Genomic DNA, 18,331 nt, shown 5'->3' on the forward strand with positions numbered 1-18,331 from the left:
TGCAGTCGCAAGTTGATCCCCCGTCCCGTCCCTGTGGCTCTTCTGACACACACACAACCTGTATGACTGTCAGCAGTAAGTTGACGTGACAATGAGGGCGCCCACTCCACGTTTTGTTTTTACAGGGCGCTCGTGCACCCTCGCATAGCTTGTGCCCTGGGCCTGGGTCGCCCACACTGCCCATAGCAAAAAACGGCCCTGCTTTAATGTATTGTTTTCCCTAGAGTATTCTTCATCTTTGAGTACTACTGCTGTAGCGTGAGAGATGGTACAGCAGCAGACACCAATACGGATTAAATATAGATATTTTCAACACAGATATTTGGCAACCATGCACAGATCCCATGCCTGCATTAACTTGCCAGGGGGCACCGGGGGCAAAAATGAGCTGTTGTGCCCCCATTAACCTTGCTCTTTCTACTCTCTGTGCAATGTGTACTAATTTTCCACGTTGGAACAATGCCACATTCTAGGTTTCTCTCAAGATAAGATGCTTTAAAGGAACAACTGTGGTATATTTCAAGCTGGCATATTTCTAGTTTAGGCTTTAGACTTATTATTTTAATAAGTGGAAACTTAAGAAAAATAAATGACTTGACTTGGACTTGTGTGATTTTGACTAGACTTGCCCATGTTTCTTTTATGTTTACAAGTTTTCAAGTATGTGTGTGCACACTAGGAATGGTACGTCACGATTGGATGATTAGTCAGTCAAGCTCCCGGCGATGCTCTGTGGATCAGATCACCATGCCTGTGCCATGTTACTCAAATTAATACATAAAACATACATTTTGTTTTCTACATTGTTTCTCACCATTCGAGGTTTGCCTGGAGTACCAGTGATACTAATTAAGGTTCCATTTATGCAGCACAGGCTTTCCAGTGAACCATCATGCACCACAGCAGCACCCTGACTCTGTTTGACCTGAATGGAACGGGACCTTAATTAGTATCACTGTTAACACCTACTATTTCATGTCAAAATGGCTCCCGTAAAAAAAAATTGTATCCACTGTTGTATCCACTTTATTTGCAATGGTATAATTGGCACCCAACTGGAATTAGCACCACCAGCTGTTCAATAATCGCATAATGCGGGTGGATGGATGGAAACGCTCATTCATTTGCATTTTCTTTTTTCGGCAGATTTTCTGGATGGTTTATGGTTTAACACACCTGAACGACACAAAGAAGACACCACACTAGAAAACTTATTTGGACAAACAACACAAATTTATACTTTCGAAAAGTATTTTCTGCTTCACAGGAGAATAAAACTTTCCCCAAGCAAGTTCAAAATAGCCAGTAATCACTGTCGAATATGACTGCTGATGTTTGAAATGACTGCAGGTATTCATATGACGAAGGTAATGGCTAGACAATCATTTGTTTTCAGTTCCCTCTACAATGCAGAGACAAACAAACAGCAAAGGAAGTTCGGTCGCTGCTTTCTTCAGTGTGTTTCATAATTAAAGGGAATGCTTGTTGTCCATGTACTGAATTTAAATGCAGAATGAAACCTAAACAAGCCTCAAACTACATATTTGAACCAGTGTCTCTTTGTATTATATATGTTATGCAGCTAAACTATCTTTGAATGGCACCATTTTCATGTCAAAAGTTTCAAGAATTCACCGTTTCCCCCACAATGTTCTCCTTGTCAGCAGTGAAAAGCCTTTAAACCATGGCCTGAAGTCTCCGCTGACAGCCAGGCTAATGAAATTCCTTTGGCAATGTTAAAATGCTCTTGATGGGTAAATCAGGACTAAACCACAAAAGGGGCTGCTGCTCTGCTCCCTGTGAGCTGAAACTCTCAGACATGCTGCCCCACCCCAATCAGCAATGCCGTAACAGGCATTTCTAAACAGCTGCCAAGGCCAAAACACCTGCTGCGAAATCACCGATTGGGGTGTGACGGCAAATCCAACACATTTGAACATTTGTGGCACATATAGAGCATGACAGCCGCAGTTTTAGATGCACGTATAGCTTGTTTTTTATAGAAATTACAATAGATTCCAATGGCAACATAGAGTCACAGGCAAAAAAAGCATCAACACTAAACAGAAACCTAACCTGCAATGAAAATGAAGAATTCAAACAACACATTTTTAAGTGTTGCTGGCGTTTTGACCTCTTTAAAGAAGCACATTCTTCAATCTGTTTGGGTATTTAATTAGCTGAAATTCAAATATTACCAAAACTTGCCAGCAAAATAAATATTAATAAATAATTATTATCCCTCATTTTGAATTAAGACCTTCATGTTGATCATATTCACGGCAGTTACCCTAACCTGCGTGCCCTTGGATGAGAAAACCAGCGCAGGCAACAAGGGGAGTTCAGAGTGCGAACTATAATTTTCTATTCTAGCACGTCACATATGATCCGTCATATGTCTTGAGTTCATTGCAGAGACAGTGCTAGGTTGTGACTTCTCTCCTGGAGATGCAGACCAGCTGTATGTTTGTCTTTAGGGAAGCAGGCGACATTCTGATCATTACTATGGTAACCGAGGTCAGAGGATTAGGGCCGTCTGACTCTCTCGACACAACAGTTGCATAACGTAGAAGTTCCTACAGAGTCAGATAGCAATGTCAGACCAATGCATTAAGTGTGATAATTCATGGACATAAAGTGTTTGTATCATTATGCTCAGGGCGTATAGATGAGTCAGAGAGGACAGCTTCTTTAGAAGTGAAGCGGCATCATGTCCTGACAAGTATGTTGATAAATCTTCCGTTCTCCTTGGCCAAGCTTCAACAAACCTTTCAGCATAAGACATCTTGGACTTCTGTGCACTTTCTCACCACTGCCTGAGCTGGCCATTGATGACTACAACTCTCCACAACAAGGGGGTGCTTCACTGTTAATAACACATGAACTCCCCTGCAAACATGATTTGTGAAATTCAAGAGTCTCTCTAAAATGTACTATTCTGCCAAGCATCGCCGTTTTTCAGTATCTTCGTCATCATCGATCAAGTATAAAATTAGCCTATTATTATTATTGTATGATTCATGCATGATGACAATGATGGTTCATCATTAACTCACTTATATAAACATACTTACCTGCATGTTATTCTTGCCACTGAAGCGTGGCAGTGCTACATCATAAACTTGCAAAACCACCACAATTCTTTTTATGAATCCCTAAAAAAGATGGATAAAAGGAATCCGCTTGAAAGATTTTCGGATTATTCACAGTAATCTGTGCATCATTGTTTTGTTTTTTGGAAAGAAATATTGCTGCTTTGGATTGAGCCCGGTCTGTAGAAAGATTTTCTAAATACTGAGAGAATTAGTCTAAATCACAGTGCCCCTAAATAAGGACACAACTTCTCTATCTTGAATGGCAGCTACAGCCTTTGAGCAACATGTAAGAAATCCTGTTTACTTCCACTGTTTTCAGGTAACCATCGGTTACTTTCACCTTTCATCAAGGTGTAAAGCGTAACGAGTATTGTTGCTGTGGTTACCTGCAGATTAATTAACCTCTGGTGGTTAAACTGTTGTTTGTAAGTATGTTTGAATTGTCCTACATATATACCCAATCATATAAATAAAATACCATCAAGAATATCAGCCTGACATTAACTGTAAACCCATACAAACACTCCACGCTGTAGATCAGTCCCATCAGAGCCGCTTGTGTTGATATACAGTAACTGTTAAATAAGTGATGTCAAGCGGAGGAGGATGTCACGCCTATGTGAGCATTGGTTTTTGTGTAGGTGTCAGCAAGCCAAGTATCTCTTCACTTGAATCTGCATCACACATATTGATCAACAGCGCTGTGTATACAAAGAGGCCTACAGTGTGTGTGCATGTGCGCCATCACCTAGTCATGTGTACTCCCACATGTAGCAGTCCCACATTACAGCAGTGTAGGAGTAGCTAATCCAAAGGCCTCACTACTTACAGGAGATGACCCACGGTTAAGCAGCTAAAATCTCACCCACTTTTCAGGCACAGCGCGCCGCTGCTGCAATTTGCTCCCACCATTGTGAAAAATAATAACTGATTGTTGGGTTTTTATCGCCGCACGGCTCCCGTGATGAACCTTCGGGGATCACTTCCAAAGTTGATTTATGCAAAGCCACTGTGGAAAAGTCAACTAAATCCTGACTGGTGAATATGCAGTTGTTTTTCTAAGAGGTTCCTGGAAGCGGTGTCAAGTCGCAGCCGGGATGATAGAGGGAGTCTGTAATGAAGAGCAGATAAACAGAAATGTGAATGGGAAGATGAACTTTATAGGCAGGAACACTGCTTGATGTTTCTGCCTGGAAATTGAGTTGCTTTCAAACAGTGAGAAAGTCGGTACGTGTGTGTCTGGCGTTGGGATTACTTGATTAAACTGGAAGAATGCCTAATTACATCAAGCACAGCTTGCTTTGGTGGATATTTGTGTATCCAAATACGCCGAGGCAACATCTGCAAGTTTTAGATAAAGATTTATCTGAAGAAATTACCATGCGGAAGTGAGATTCCCACTTTCAGTCTGCAGTTGTACTTTTTTTGAAAACTCTTCTCATAACATGCTGTGGTACAGTAGATGCAGGTTTAATCTGGTTTGAGAGGTCTGAGTGTTCCAGATGGACCGTGTCATGCACTCCACCGTTTTTAAGTTTTTAATTAACATCTTTCGCAGCAGGATGGAGGTCAGGGTGACTCGGCTACATCTAAATTTAATACACCTCATGTAAGTTGTCGTTGTTGTTGCTTTTTGAACAGTGATTCATACTTCATGCAGGAAAAAGGTTTTTCAGTAAAGCCCTTGGTCTGTGTTGGTAGCCGGTCACACCGGAGAGTGGCACTTGTTTACTTGCATTTCCATGGAGGCTTGGTGACACAAAGAGTAAAGTTCTCTTGGCGTCTAGGGTCTATGCCATAGTTATGTCTCGTTGTATCGGTTTGCCGTCTTAAGGATGTAACGTACACAAAGAGATATCCAAATAATGTGAACCTATGTGTTTCTTTTAAAGGAATAATTAGATGTTTTTTGGGCCTCTTTTCACAACAACACTGGCGTCATTCACAAGAGAAGTGTTGTTCAACACTGGATGGTGTGGGACAGCTAATATCTTAGCTTCTTCTTTTTTACTCTGTTCCTTGAAAGGTCAGGACTCTAAAGACAGCAATCGATGGTTTGTGTTGTACAAATCAGCTTTGCCTCTGCAGGTTACCCAACTGATCATGGCAAGTCCACGGAAATAACTGTACTGATAATACTGCATAAATGCTGTGAGACCAAGCCCTTAAAGTTAAAGAAGTGAATAAATTGTGCACCATCACACGTCACTCTGCGGTGTTGGCTTTTTGTTGCTTTCAAGCGAGAAGCCGGCTTAGAAGTTCAACCGACCCCTTTCTCCAACAATTTACATGACTTCGTACCAAGCAGTGTTTTGTTTTGTCTATAAAGAGAGAGAATCCCAGAAACTACAATGGTTTTTAATATATTTTTTAATATACTGCAATATATCCCCTTAATATTCAACATAGTACATAGGAATATAGTGGCTAAAAGTCAATCGCTTGTGAAAGCCGCTGTTACTGGCTGTCTTCTGCACCCTTTTTACACTCATTTACTTTGTAATTTTGTCTGTTTTTCTTAGTGATGTTGGTAAGTTAGTGATGAATTTGTGTGTATTGCACGACTGGAGCCGAGCCCATTAGGAAAGAGAATACAAAATGCAGTCATTTTAGCTGTCATGGACCTCTGGCTTTTTGCCCCTCTGTTCAGCCATTTCCTGACTTATTACTTCACTTTGCAGATCACTTAAACTGCATGAGAAACATTTGACTCCATTAGGGTTTTTTTTTTAATAAGCTGAAAAGCTACTTAGATAAAGATATTGAAAACAAACAGGCCGATACAAAAAATAAATAAAAGACTAAGAATAAAATTTTAATCAAGTTAGGATATACTGCAGCAGCATTGATGACAACAATGGCAAAGCAAACAAATGATGCAGAATAATAACTTCTACTAATCATTCGCTCCCTGCCTGAATTGAGCACTGACCCGATGTGTTGCTAGATGCAGGCGATTGTTCTTATTCAGCTGGCTTTTATTATAGGCTATATGATGTTTACAACAGGGATGCATACATAATTATATCCTGCAACTGTAGTGCAAATAATACTTCCAATCCCAGGAACAATATATGTATGTGATATAGGTATATGAAAATTGCTAGAACCAACACTTCACTACAAATCAATGCAACTATATGTTTGTATTAAAATAAATGAACATGTTTTATAACTTTTCCAAATAATTTCAGTCAATGGTTTTCACCAATTTTCAATTATGGAGAACTCAGATATTTTGAGAAATGTAATGTACATGTACCTGCTTAAGAGTTAGGGTTGATAAATACAATTATAACGGAAGTGCTGTTTTGTTTTGTGAGTGGTAAAACATTTCTTACATAGCCAACTGTTTTAACTTAGAGTTAATTCAGTCATTTCCCATCAAGCCTTTCCCTTCTGCAGCTCATGAAAGGAAACTGCATCACACAACTGCATGTGACTTTGACGTTTCCATGCCTCAAGAGCAAGACATAATCACTAATGCACACATGCAACGCACTCAGCAAGACAGTGACGGAAGTCGTGCAGGTCTGCGTCTGTCTGTCTAATATCAGACAAGCCTATTGCCTTCTCTACCTGTTCATCAGATAGCCTGACTCACCTGACTCCCATATCCACCTGTGTCTCATTTCGTCAACCACCCTGTCAATACTTAAATGACAAAATCTTCAAAAAGTGGTCAAATGACTGGCATTCTGACATTTTATGTAATTTAAGAAAGCAGAAAAATACAGTAATAAATAATATATTCATTTTTTGTACTGAAATTTGTCATTATTGACATAATACATACATAAACAAAGTTTTGAATACGATATTAAAAAAACAGAAAACTACCGTAAAAAGGAGGTGTATAGTTATTTTCCGTAAATTTATAATTTCTTTGTATAGTGTGTGGATTTTCAATCACCCCTGTTTGGACTTGCTACCTATTTCATTAAGCTTTTGTATCTAGCGTTTTATCACTGAATATTATCACTGAACTCTCCTTGTCAGGTTGCATTTGGGTCCTTCCCCTCCACTCATCTGCCTGATAATAGAGCTTCATTTCATACACGAAAGCTTCATTTGAAAGTCTATTAGAATGCTCAAAGCATAACTATTTTATTTGCTCCTTTAACAAATACCCTCTATTGGCTGGCACTGCAGTTCACCTTTATTCAACCTTCATTTGATTCAAAAAAAAGTTTTGAGAAGAGTTGACTGCATAAATGCGTCTCTTAAATAAACTGTATCGTAACTGTAATCACAAAGCTAGCCTGGAGATCTATGACTGACACTTGCATGCTCCAGGTTCAGCTCTCCAACAAATAATCACTATATTAATAAGCCTGTAGTAGCAGCTATTACACAAGGACAAGTGGATGAGCTTCGCTGATGTGACCAGCAGGGATCTTTTTGCTAATAAAGAGGAAAAAAAAAAAGACTTCCATGTGACTTTGTCCTCTGAGATAATATATATTGTATATTCAAGGTTATGTGACAAACAGAGCGGAAATGCTTATCTGTGGTTCTGTCTGGGAAAAAAAAAGAAAATAGAGAATGATATACAGACTCATACCTACATTACCAAATTACATCACCAGTTATTTTGAATAAATTGAAAGCAGGGAGGGTATGCACATCATACTTTGTCAGCACTGTCCTTCGGGAAGAGATTACTGCAGGGTCTGGGAGAAAATCAAGGGTCACAGCTGCTCCACTGAATGGATTTTCTAGGTTATTATCTGTGTTTACATTCATTCATTCTTGTAGAGATTCAAGGTCTTACGTCCCACAACGGACACAGAACCAGTACAGGGAGAGAGAGACAGACGGAAAGAGAGAGAGAGAGAGGGAGAGAAAGATTTTTCATCAGGAAGCACTTTAAGCCAATTAATGTCTTTGATGTCACGTATCGTGTTCCTTGTTATGCAAAATGGCCTGTTAGAAACACAGCGCAGAGTGTTTATCTGCCCGGATCTGGATGTCTGCAGTGAATATGTAAAACGAGAAAGATTAAGAAGGAAATAAATAAATAAATAAAAAATAGGGGAGTGTGAAAGTGAGAGATTTAGGAGGGGATACATCTAGGAGAAATAAGGCAGAATATATCCTCTCGCAAAATGGAAAGCTCTGAAATGCTACACAATATTCACCAGTGAAATGATTTCCACTTCTCCTGGATATGACGCCGGTTAGTCACTGATATCTTTAAATTTTGCGAAAGCATGCATTTTTAGATATATTCTAGCTTTTCCAACTTTTTTTTTAAGAAAGTTATAAATTGAAAATGAAGTCAAGATGCTGCAGATCACCAAGTACAGCATGATTAGCTGAATGGGCCTGTACATGCTGTGCCTTGTATAACAAGTCTGCTAGTTTGCTCAGACAACCATTCGAATTTTTCTCAGGGCTATGAAGTGGAACTGACACACAGTACGGAGACAAAAGCCCCCCGAACATATCAGACTTTTCTTCAGGTCTGAGGCCTTTTTGGAACACTGCGCCGAAGCTCTTACTGGATAATGCTGATTTTTAGGATTAGCTGTTGAAAAGCCAGAGATGTTAGAGCAAAGCCAACAATGAGGACAGCTGAAAGAGTCTAATGAAAGAATAATTTAGGTTTATTTATGTTCTTACTTTTGCAGTTTTAGCCATTTTTCTTACTGATAATGAGAAACACAAGACAGTCGAATGATTCAGCATCACCTCCCTGGTTAGTCACAAACATTTGGAGGTGACAACAAAGTGTTATTATGTGATTATTACAGACCTTAGAGTTATGCTGACTTTCAACTTCACCTCCAGCTGAAGTGCTTTAGAAAAAATCAGCCCTGGCTTCACCTTTTTGATAACTGATGATAATGATAGCTGAGACTCAAATTCTAATAAGCTGGAACTTTCTTATCAGTTCTGCTGCTGGCTTCTTGAAATGTAATTGAAATTTAAGGTCACGAATTAAAGCTGCACTTATCAGTATTTTCATATCGGCAATTTGTCAAATATGAAAGTTCTATCACCCAAGTCTGTATTTCCAAAAGGCTTTTGAGGGTCTTTCTGCTCTTTATTTTTACTTTTTTTGAGTCTAGCTGGGGTGAAAATTTAGCAACTAACAAGCTCGATACTTCCCTGAGGAGTTGGTGGAGACCAAACCTGAGCTAAAATGAGTGAACATGTGACTTAGATTCAAAATGTTTGTGATTTTAGTAACATTATATCCACTAGCAGACGTTTGGGGTCATCTGCCACAAAAGCTTGGTTACAGTACAGTCAGATGACGGTGCAGCCAGACTGACAACCTAAGGGCAGCAGTTTAATAAGTATATAAGGAAGCATAGGGAGGAAAATAAGGAGTCATTGTCACAGATTTAAACAGGACCCTTTAGTGTCAAGTGCTGACGCCTCTAACAAGCTGGAATTAACAGACATGTTGCACATGTTGAAAAACAGAAATAGAAACAGAAAGTTGGTCGAGGGTTAGTGCTATTTTCATTCACAGCATATCAGCTGAACATACTGCGTGCTGATAAATCACAGTTTAAACGCGTTTAATCTAACCACTGAGTCGACTGCAGAGAGCCAAAAGAAAAATGGTTTCCAGAAATATTTGGAGCCTAAATACACTGTTGTGGTTCAATAATGAGCTCAGGTCACTTTTCTGGACTGGAAAACAAATTCAAAATCGAAGATAACAAAAATATTCTTCCCGGTCATGCAACACTGCGAGGACATCGACTAAATCTTTTTATTCTTCTTCTTCTCTTGGGTCCAAAACTATTTCAAATATTTCTAAATGCATTTATTGTCTGATTCAGACTGTTTGCACTTATGTTAGAAAGAAAAAAACATCAATATAACCATAGTGTATGTATAAGCTTTATTTAATTAGGACGTCATGTTGAGATAAATACAGTATGTCTTTGACAAGTGAGGCCTAGCCGAGACAAAGTCAAGCTGCAGCGTCTGATCACAGGTCACAGTAACAACAAGAACGGCACTAACAACGTTACATAATAGAAAGCATTTATAGGCAGCGATATTTTACATTGGCTTTATCAACTTTATATGGTCATAACACACTCAGTTGCAACCTTATTGGGTACACCTAGATAATCAATGGCATCTAATACAACACTGCTGCAATAAATCCGGCCATCACGAGTTTGTGTGGTTTTAGAGACGTGTTAATTCAGCTGTATGTTCATTTTAGAGGATGTAGTTTGTGGTGCTATCAAATTGTACTGTGTTTCTATCATTTTGTCCACCCCAATATCAATATATATCAATGACAGCAGGCTAACACCTCTCTCTACCAACGTGAAAGGAGGATTTATCGCAGGACTGTTGCACTGACTTAGTTTTAGCAGAGAGGCGTTTAATGACTCACTCACTCCCCATCACGTAAAATTTTTATTGCTGTAAGAGCAGAACGTTTGCAGGCTCGGTTGACAGGTGTCTCTGCCTATCGGCCAATCAGCTGAGGCGGTTTCCACTCGCTCGTCCCGCCTCAGCACCCCTCCCCTTTGTTTAAAGCTTAATCTTCCCCCCGCGCAGAAACTTTCGTCTGTGGATTTTACTGTAAAGCTGCTAAATATCTGCAGAACAGGTGAGATAGATGTACTGCCACTCGTGAATGTTGCAGGGGAGACCTGCCAAGGATGGAGAGACTTGATCTCTTGGGAATGTCCCTGCTTCCTTGCAGGTACAACACTGACACTGGAAATGAAGAGGTGTCAACTTGATGGGTTCAAATCCACTTCCTACGCCGTCTACCACTCTTTCTCTGAGGCTAATGTACACGCTGCAACTTACACACTGTGTGACATACTGTATCGCTAGAAAAACTTCCAGAGAGGATATAATTTGTTCTGGTTTATTTCTGACTTTTTTTTATTTTTTTATTCTAATGACATCTACTGAGTTATCACCCACAGCCATCTGCACAGATGTTGTATCAGCTAAGGCGCCCTGCACACTATAAACTAAATATCCATTTTACAAGAACAAGCTGTATGTTATGCAAACACGTGCCATGAAACATATGGCACACCAGGCATTACACCACCTCCTACTTCACTCTGCGGGCTCTCTTGCTGCACATTTGACTTTAAATCACCCAGCAGCCCTTTCTCACTATTCCCTTTTTTATTTTCTGACTCTGAACTTTTAGGTCGTGACAAATTGATGGGGCTGTAGCGAAAGGCTTTCACAATGCTATAAGTTACGGCGGGCGAAGGCCTTAAAACAATAGGCCATTAGCATACTTTCCCCCGCATCCATCAGCAGGCAGTGCCAGCACCTGGCAGCCATTCATCACATCCGTGCCACCGAGCGAGCAGGCCCGAGGCCCCCGCTGCACTGCTTATAAAGAGATGTATGAATACAACATGAACACGGTGGGCTAAAATAAAGACTAATATAGCCCAATTCAACTGTGACCGTGAAGATGAATGCGTTAAAAGAAAACAGCGACAACATGACTGATAGTTTTAATACAAGCGGAGGATAAGCAATCTGTGTCCAGGTTACCTAACAGTGTATATTTTCATGAACTGTGACTATAATGTGAGGTACTGTAAAGCCACTAAAAGCAGTACAGTGCCGTCTCCCGGGACGGAACGTCTTAGGAGACTCCTTCAGGCTGCTTTAATGCAACACCGTTTGATGCAGATTAAGTTTCCTCACACAGCCGTGTGTTTGTGTCAGAGCTCAGTTCAGTTTGGGACTCCGGAGCCGGTGGCTGCTAGAGCTCCTGTCCATTAAGCCGGCTCTGGGGAGAGACTAAAAATTAACCTTAATGGACACTTTTCTCTCTGAATACTAACTAGGGGCTCATAACTAAGTACCGCTGTGTCTCTCCCAGTGTTTGGCTATTCTTATTTATTTATTTCACCATAGAGGAGTCAATGTGTGAGACAGACAGCCTCTACGAAGCGCAGCCATTCCGCAGAGGCCGCTCATTCACAACCCCGCCTCTCCTCGCCATCGCTCTTTCCTGCTGAGCGGCTCTCCATAAATGCCAATTAGCGAAAAATTAAAACCAATTAGAGCTGCTTTGTGCTCAGTAAATCTGATTATTAAAAGCCATGTACATCTTCCGTGCAATCAGCGGCCGATGTTGTACTACAGACAGACTCCCATGCCAAACCTATCAGTCTACTATCCAAGTCAGTGACTGCTTCACTACACTCGGTCCCCCCTCGCCTTCTAATCTCACTATAATGACATTTGCGTAGGGCAATGAACAGTGTTGTGCCACACTTTCTCAAGACTGCACCACCCACCACACACATCAGAGACGTTTTTATGACTCCTGGGTGTAATATTTTCCTCATTTGCATAATGATGTCCCCTGTTTATTATAAACCTGTGCATCCATCTCACTAAGGCCCATTGAACAAGCAGCGGATTTGTACAAAATTAGAATGCAAATGGAATGTAATACTGTTGCACTACCAAGTGATGGGCCAATAAACTACCTGACCCCCGTCCAACCCTCCCTCCCCTTCTTTCCACAGCACCTAAAAAGCAATATGCACCGCAGTCACACACCTACGCTACACTTTAGACAACAAATACGTCGTCAATCAAACTTCAAACTAATAAACTTTTCAGCAGAGGCTGTAAAAAAAGGTGACATTAAAAATGTTGCAATCAGCAAGTTGAACAGTTGAGCTGTTGACGTGAGCTGTGCGAGGGCGTCACGCTTCAGGGATAAAAATCCTACCATCCTGCATCTATGGCATCCTTTCATAGTTAAATCAATAGATGAATTTACCATGTGAATGAATAATCCATCTGAATGTTAAATCTTTACTCTCAGAGGAGCAGTGAAGGCCCTGACCATGCAAGGACAACATCAGAGGCGTAATGTATTCACACGATAATTAAGATGCCCACATATCTTTTTATGCATGGCAGCTACAGTTTTGATAACACTTCATCAAATGCCACTGCAAAATAAGAAGACTTTTGATTATACAAAGAAAATGGCATTCCCTCATGAAATATTAATGCCTGTGTTCTATCTTTGTCCCTTTAGCTGGGTCTGAATATCAACTTTTTGGCACTCGAGCCACGATAGTATGCACCACAAGACCCCACTCTCTCTCTCCCACGGCATTTAAATTAGATTACTGGCAAGATAAATTCGTCTGGGTCCGTAACGAAATGCGCTGTAACAAACGCTGACTCAGGTGGCCACAGGCAAATCAAGACAAAAATCACCATCGCAGTTCAAACCTTTTTATTTTATTTTCCCTCTCTGTGCCAACGTATTCTGACACTGACTTCATTACGGGGATGAAAATGCGGCTTTTTGAATGGATTGAGATGACCCTGCACTGGTCATTTTACATGCTCACTACCCTAAAAGTTTTTCTCACAATGCCAGCTGCCCTCCCAGAGGCAGGGAACGAATTTCATGGGTAGTATACATTTCACATCCCGGAAACTTACCTGAACCACCAGGAAAAATTCCCCAATGCAATGCTGTATGATTAAAATTGAAGGAAATATTCCCTCAGGAATTCTATTTTACAGTGAGTCTACCCACTGTTGGATATTGAGTCCTCAGCAGGGATATTTGACTTGCCTATTTTGAAATGCATCCACTGTGGTTCAATCTCAAGATGCACACGCAGCCTGTGAACGGGCTGCCATTTCAAGCAGAAATCATCTGTTCAAATACATTTAATGAGGTGTGAAACGTCTATGAAGCCAGAGAGAGGTGGTATCGTGAGACTCTTTTTACCCAAGAAAGAACACTGACGAACAATGGATTACATCTGCAGGTTGTAAATATATCTGTTGTACTATTTTAGATTTATATATTTATATTAGCTCCAACAAGGATAAGCTGAGCGTGCTTCAAACGTTGTCTAATAGTGTCTGAAACTCTCTTCCCCCCAGGACTTTTTGGCAGAATTTGAAGGCTGAATCTGAATTTTTTTTTTTGCAACTTTCCGAAACTGACAGTCTGAACGTCACGCTCATTTCATGCAGTGGATGGCCACGTATGCGAAGGCAAGTTGAATTTGATAGTTTCTTCAAGCTTTTCTTTTCCCATTCTTTACACTTTTTCCAAACAAACTTTGTGTGCAAATACATGTGAGCCTTTGAGAAGAGACACCTGACCATAATCCCCATTTGTATATGCATCTTGCCCATCTCAATGACAAGTAGTCTTGTGATAGCAATCGGCGATCTCGCCACCTACCAATTGTCTGGGTTTTTTTAAAAATAAAAAGTTAATTGCCTGAGCAGAGGTAAAAAAAATTCACTTATATTCAACATGTAGCAAGAGATAAATAAAAGTTAAAACAGGGGCAATGTAAAAAGTACTTTTTATTTCACTGTGTCTTAAAGTTATAGAAAGGACGGAATATAGTGCTGAACTTAGTGAATTATTAAGAATTTCCCATTATAATGTTTCTTTTGACCTCCCTCTCATATACAGTATTTTCACAGACTGTCGGTCCACTATCTCCATGTCCAAGTCACAAAACATTCAGGTGAAAGGGTCAAAAATACATAGAATACACTCCCACGCAAAGTCAGCCTCACCATGACCCTGATGAGGATAAGTGGTTACAGATAATGGATGGATGGGTGGATGGATGGATGGGTGGGTGGATGGATGGATGGATGGATGGATGGACAAAGGAAAATGTAGTGTGAAGTTATTATAAACAGACAGAGTCTACAGAGGGCGAAGGTCAAGGTGGTTGGATCAATCAACAAAACATTGGTGCCTGACTTGAAAGACTTGACTTGTTATTCGTTTCCTAACTAACTAACTATGGATAGTCAGCAATGGTCTCTCATTTTATACCTGAACTGTGAAACTGAACTGTAACCATAGCTGTGTAAAATCAGGTTTATTTTTGTAGCAGGAATGATGTAAAGGTTTCAAAAGTCTGTCGTCCTGTTGATCGGGCACTCAGATCGCAAAACTCTTAAATTTGTCGTACTGGAGGGTAAATTACAAACAGCATATTTACTGGTTCAGGCTTCTAAGAAATATTACCAAAAAAAAAAAAAAAGAAAAAAGATTATTGAACTGCTCACTCGCAAACATCTATATAGGGAAATTAATAAATAATAATAACAGAGCAATTTCTTAGATTTATTTGGTAGAAATATCAAACATATACTGGTTTCAGGATCCGAGTTGAAAGAATTACCTTCTCTTCACACTTTTATATCATTGTAAAGTCCCAATATTTGTGGTTTTGGACTGTTGGTCAGACAAATAAGCATCACTTTGGGCTGAGGTTGTCATTTGTCACTATTTTCCTTTATCATATAGGCTAAATTATGAACTTGTTTATCAACAGAGCATTGAAAATGGTAAAACTAGTTGTGTAATCATGTAAAACAGTTCCCATTTATGCCCCTTACATGCTTATTCAACATCATTTCAAACTGCAAAACCAATGCACACTAAGAAACATGCAGCTACAGTGCAATAAATTCCTATCACATGCTGCAGGGGGCAGTAGTTGGACATGGATATGCAATTGAGCCCTGTTATAAATCTCCAATACAGTCCAACTGCAGCAGAGTCGAAGCTTTCTCATCGGAAGGTAAGATGAGATCCCATGATTCAATCATAACGCATTGATATCTACTGCAAACTAGTTAAATCCTGCTGTTCTCACTTGCTTCCATGTTACTGACACATAAAGCCATTAGTGTCATCACCACTTGAGTTTTACCATCCGTGTAAGGAGATTTTTCTTTGTGATTGATTTATTTAGCCTTTTGTAGGATTGTAGAACTGCAGGGAAATAATAGCAACGAGGGTCGAGACTGTGATTAGGGTTCTGTACTCATTCTTCCAGACTGTTACTTGGGATCAGTTCTTGTGAATTAAATTACACTCAAAAGATGTGTAATTGAGCCAGAGGTCCCACTAGAGACCTCTCAAGGACTGAAAGAACCACTGATTTGGTGATTAAATCATTCAATCAAAGCACCATGGGAGCTGTATTTCAAAGGTACTTTCATAGACAAGAGTATAGTTGCTGTCGAGGAAAAGAAAAGGCGCCATATTGGCTACATACTCTGCTGTGAGAAAGGCTCACTGACTGAAATAATCTAATTCTTCACACACCAGTATCCACTGGTGGCCATCTGCAACTGGTCGAAAATATCACACAAATTGTTTTGTTGGCTCACAGGAAAGCGTCTCCATTTCTTTTTCCAGTTCAACGCCTTTTGTTTCCATCTGCGTGCTAACGCCGAGTGATCGGCTCGTTCAAAATGAATGGCCCGCGGGCTCGGCTTGCTGAGCTTGTTAGAGGATTTCCGCAACTTTGTGACCGATCAAAAGGCATCTGAATTCTTACAGTCCCTTTGCTGTCTTTGTGCTTTTGTCTTCTTTTCTTTATGCTTGCCGACTTTTGGTCATCCCTGCTTCCCAATGTTTATGGTCATCACTTTAATCTTCATGCTCCCTTACCCATGCGGGGTATAAATAAAGAAAAGTTACAGCACACCACAAAAGCAGATGCGTGTTGAACTGTGTTTCTATTTCAGGCGTCCGTGAGTATACCTTTGCACCAAGCTGTACAGCAGTGTAGCTCTGCCTCCGCCAGCGAGTCAACACCACCCACTGAGGTGTAACTTGAGTGCTTGAGGGAGCTCATCCTATCAGTCATCTTGCAACCACAGCCCTGCCATCCCATCATGAAACTCTCAGCTCTGCTCCATGCTTGGCTCCCCCATCAATGCAAAGTTGCCCATGTAGAAAAGTCTACTGATAGAGGGGACTTGCAGGGTGACTTCTGATTTATTACCCTATCTTATAAGAGCTATATGAGCCGCTGTCAGAAATTCTTCACAAATACAAGCCTCTGTTCTCCCTCATCTCTGTGCTCCCATTCCATCTCATCTTATTCCTTATATTTGATCACATTTCAGCTTATTCTTTTAATCCTCCCATTCTTCTTCTCCTCTCTGTCCCCCCTTTTTTCCCCCCCTATTTCACCACGCAATACTCCCTCACTGCTGCCTGATTAGGAAATCTGATCCCAACATCCTACACAATGTCACACTTAAGCACACATCATCTCTCCATAGAAATAAGATTGTGTACACACTCTGCATAACCCAAGACTTTGGCAGCGCTGTCTGCTGGATAAGTGCATACAGGCTGGAATACTTGCACTTAGCCTTGTAGTTATGCAATGGACAGTAATAATTTACTGTTTGAGAGTACAGAGGGGGATAGGGGTCACTGAGCTGGGTGCTGTCACCGCCCAAAGATGAATACACTACGCCGCACTGTGTGAACAGATTAAATGGTGTATGCATCCTTCTGTTCTCCTCACATCCTTTGCTCCTTGCATTTCAGACAGCATACCATGCAGCACAGAGGTTGTAGGTACAAGGTTCAGCATATGTAGGCGTTTACAGCTCCTTTGTGTAGATTTTAAGATGTGTATAGGGTAGGGTGCCTCTGTAGTAGTCATATTGTTATGTAAATATAGTGTCAATTTAAATGGAGCTTTAGAACTATGTACAGGAAGAATGACCACACCTCGAACTCATCCCATATCTCAAGTATTTAAACACACCTTATCCGTTCACTCGGTCTTGACACCCCCTTTTCTTTTTGTTTTCTCTCTCTTTTATTGAAACACAGGAACCACAGAGCTCTAATACATAGAGACACAGAGAGAACTCCCTCAAGGTTCTCGTCTTCCCGACATCAGTCAACCACAGAACATCTCCATCTACCAGTTTTCTCCTTTTATCCTCTACCCCTCCAACCCCTTTACCCCCATTCCTACATCCCTTGACCCTCACCTATTATTCTCTCCGCCAGTACATCATCTCAGCGCATCCTTATCCATAACATGCAAAAAACCTGTTTAAACTCCATACTGGCATGGTCCTTGTTAGTTTATATGTGAATAAGCCCCATACAGGTCACTTTTAATTACATTAAAGTGGGCCTTAATGAGATAAACCGCAGAGATACAATCATATTAGGTTGAACTCAAGGCTGAATTATGAGCCCCAGATATATTGTGCTTACGTAAAGCATATTTCAAATAAAGGTCTGTCTGAAGTATTTGGTAAGTAATCATTTTTCCAACATAGAAGTATTGAATGCATTTAATGATATAATGACCAACCAAGTGGTTTTTATTTAAACCACAACAACAAAGATGCCAGACCTTAGCAAAGTACTTACCACTGATGATCTTTTGTGTATTTTGCATTGTGTAACTAAACATTGA

General features: G+C 40.3%; 1 long non-coding RNA gene across 1 annotated transcript in view; it reads right to left on the reverse strand.

Annotated features, from left to right (window-relative positions):
- Positions 1-1,051: 1,051 nt before the first annotated feature.
- LOC113747239 (uncharacterized) overlaps positions 1,052-18,331 on the reverse strand; it is a 170,849-nt gene continuing 153,569 nt past the window's right edge. The window contains exon 4 of the long non-coding RNA XR_003463469.1: positions 1,052-4,206. This is a non-coding gene — a long non-coding RNA (uncharacterized LOC113747239). The remainder of the gene's footprint in view (positions 4,207-18,331) is intronic.

The sequence above is a fragment of the Larimichthys crocea genome, chromosome XIII (assembly GCF_000972845.2).
Source record: "Larimichthys crocea isolate SSNF chromosome XIII, L_crocea_2.0, whole genome shotgun sequence".
Classification (NCBI taxonomy): Eukaryota; Metazoa; Chordata; class Actinopteri; family Sciaenidae; genus Larimichthys; species Larimichthys crocea.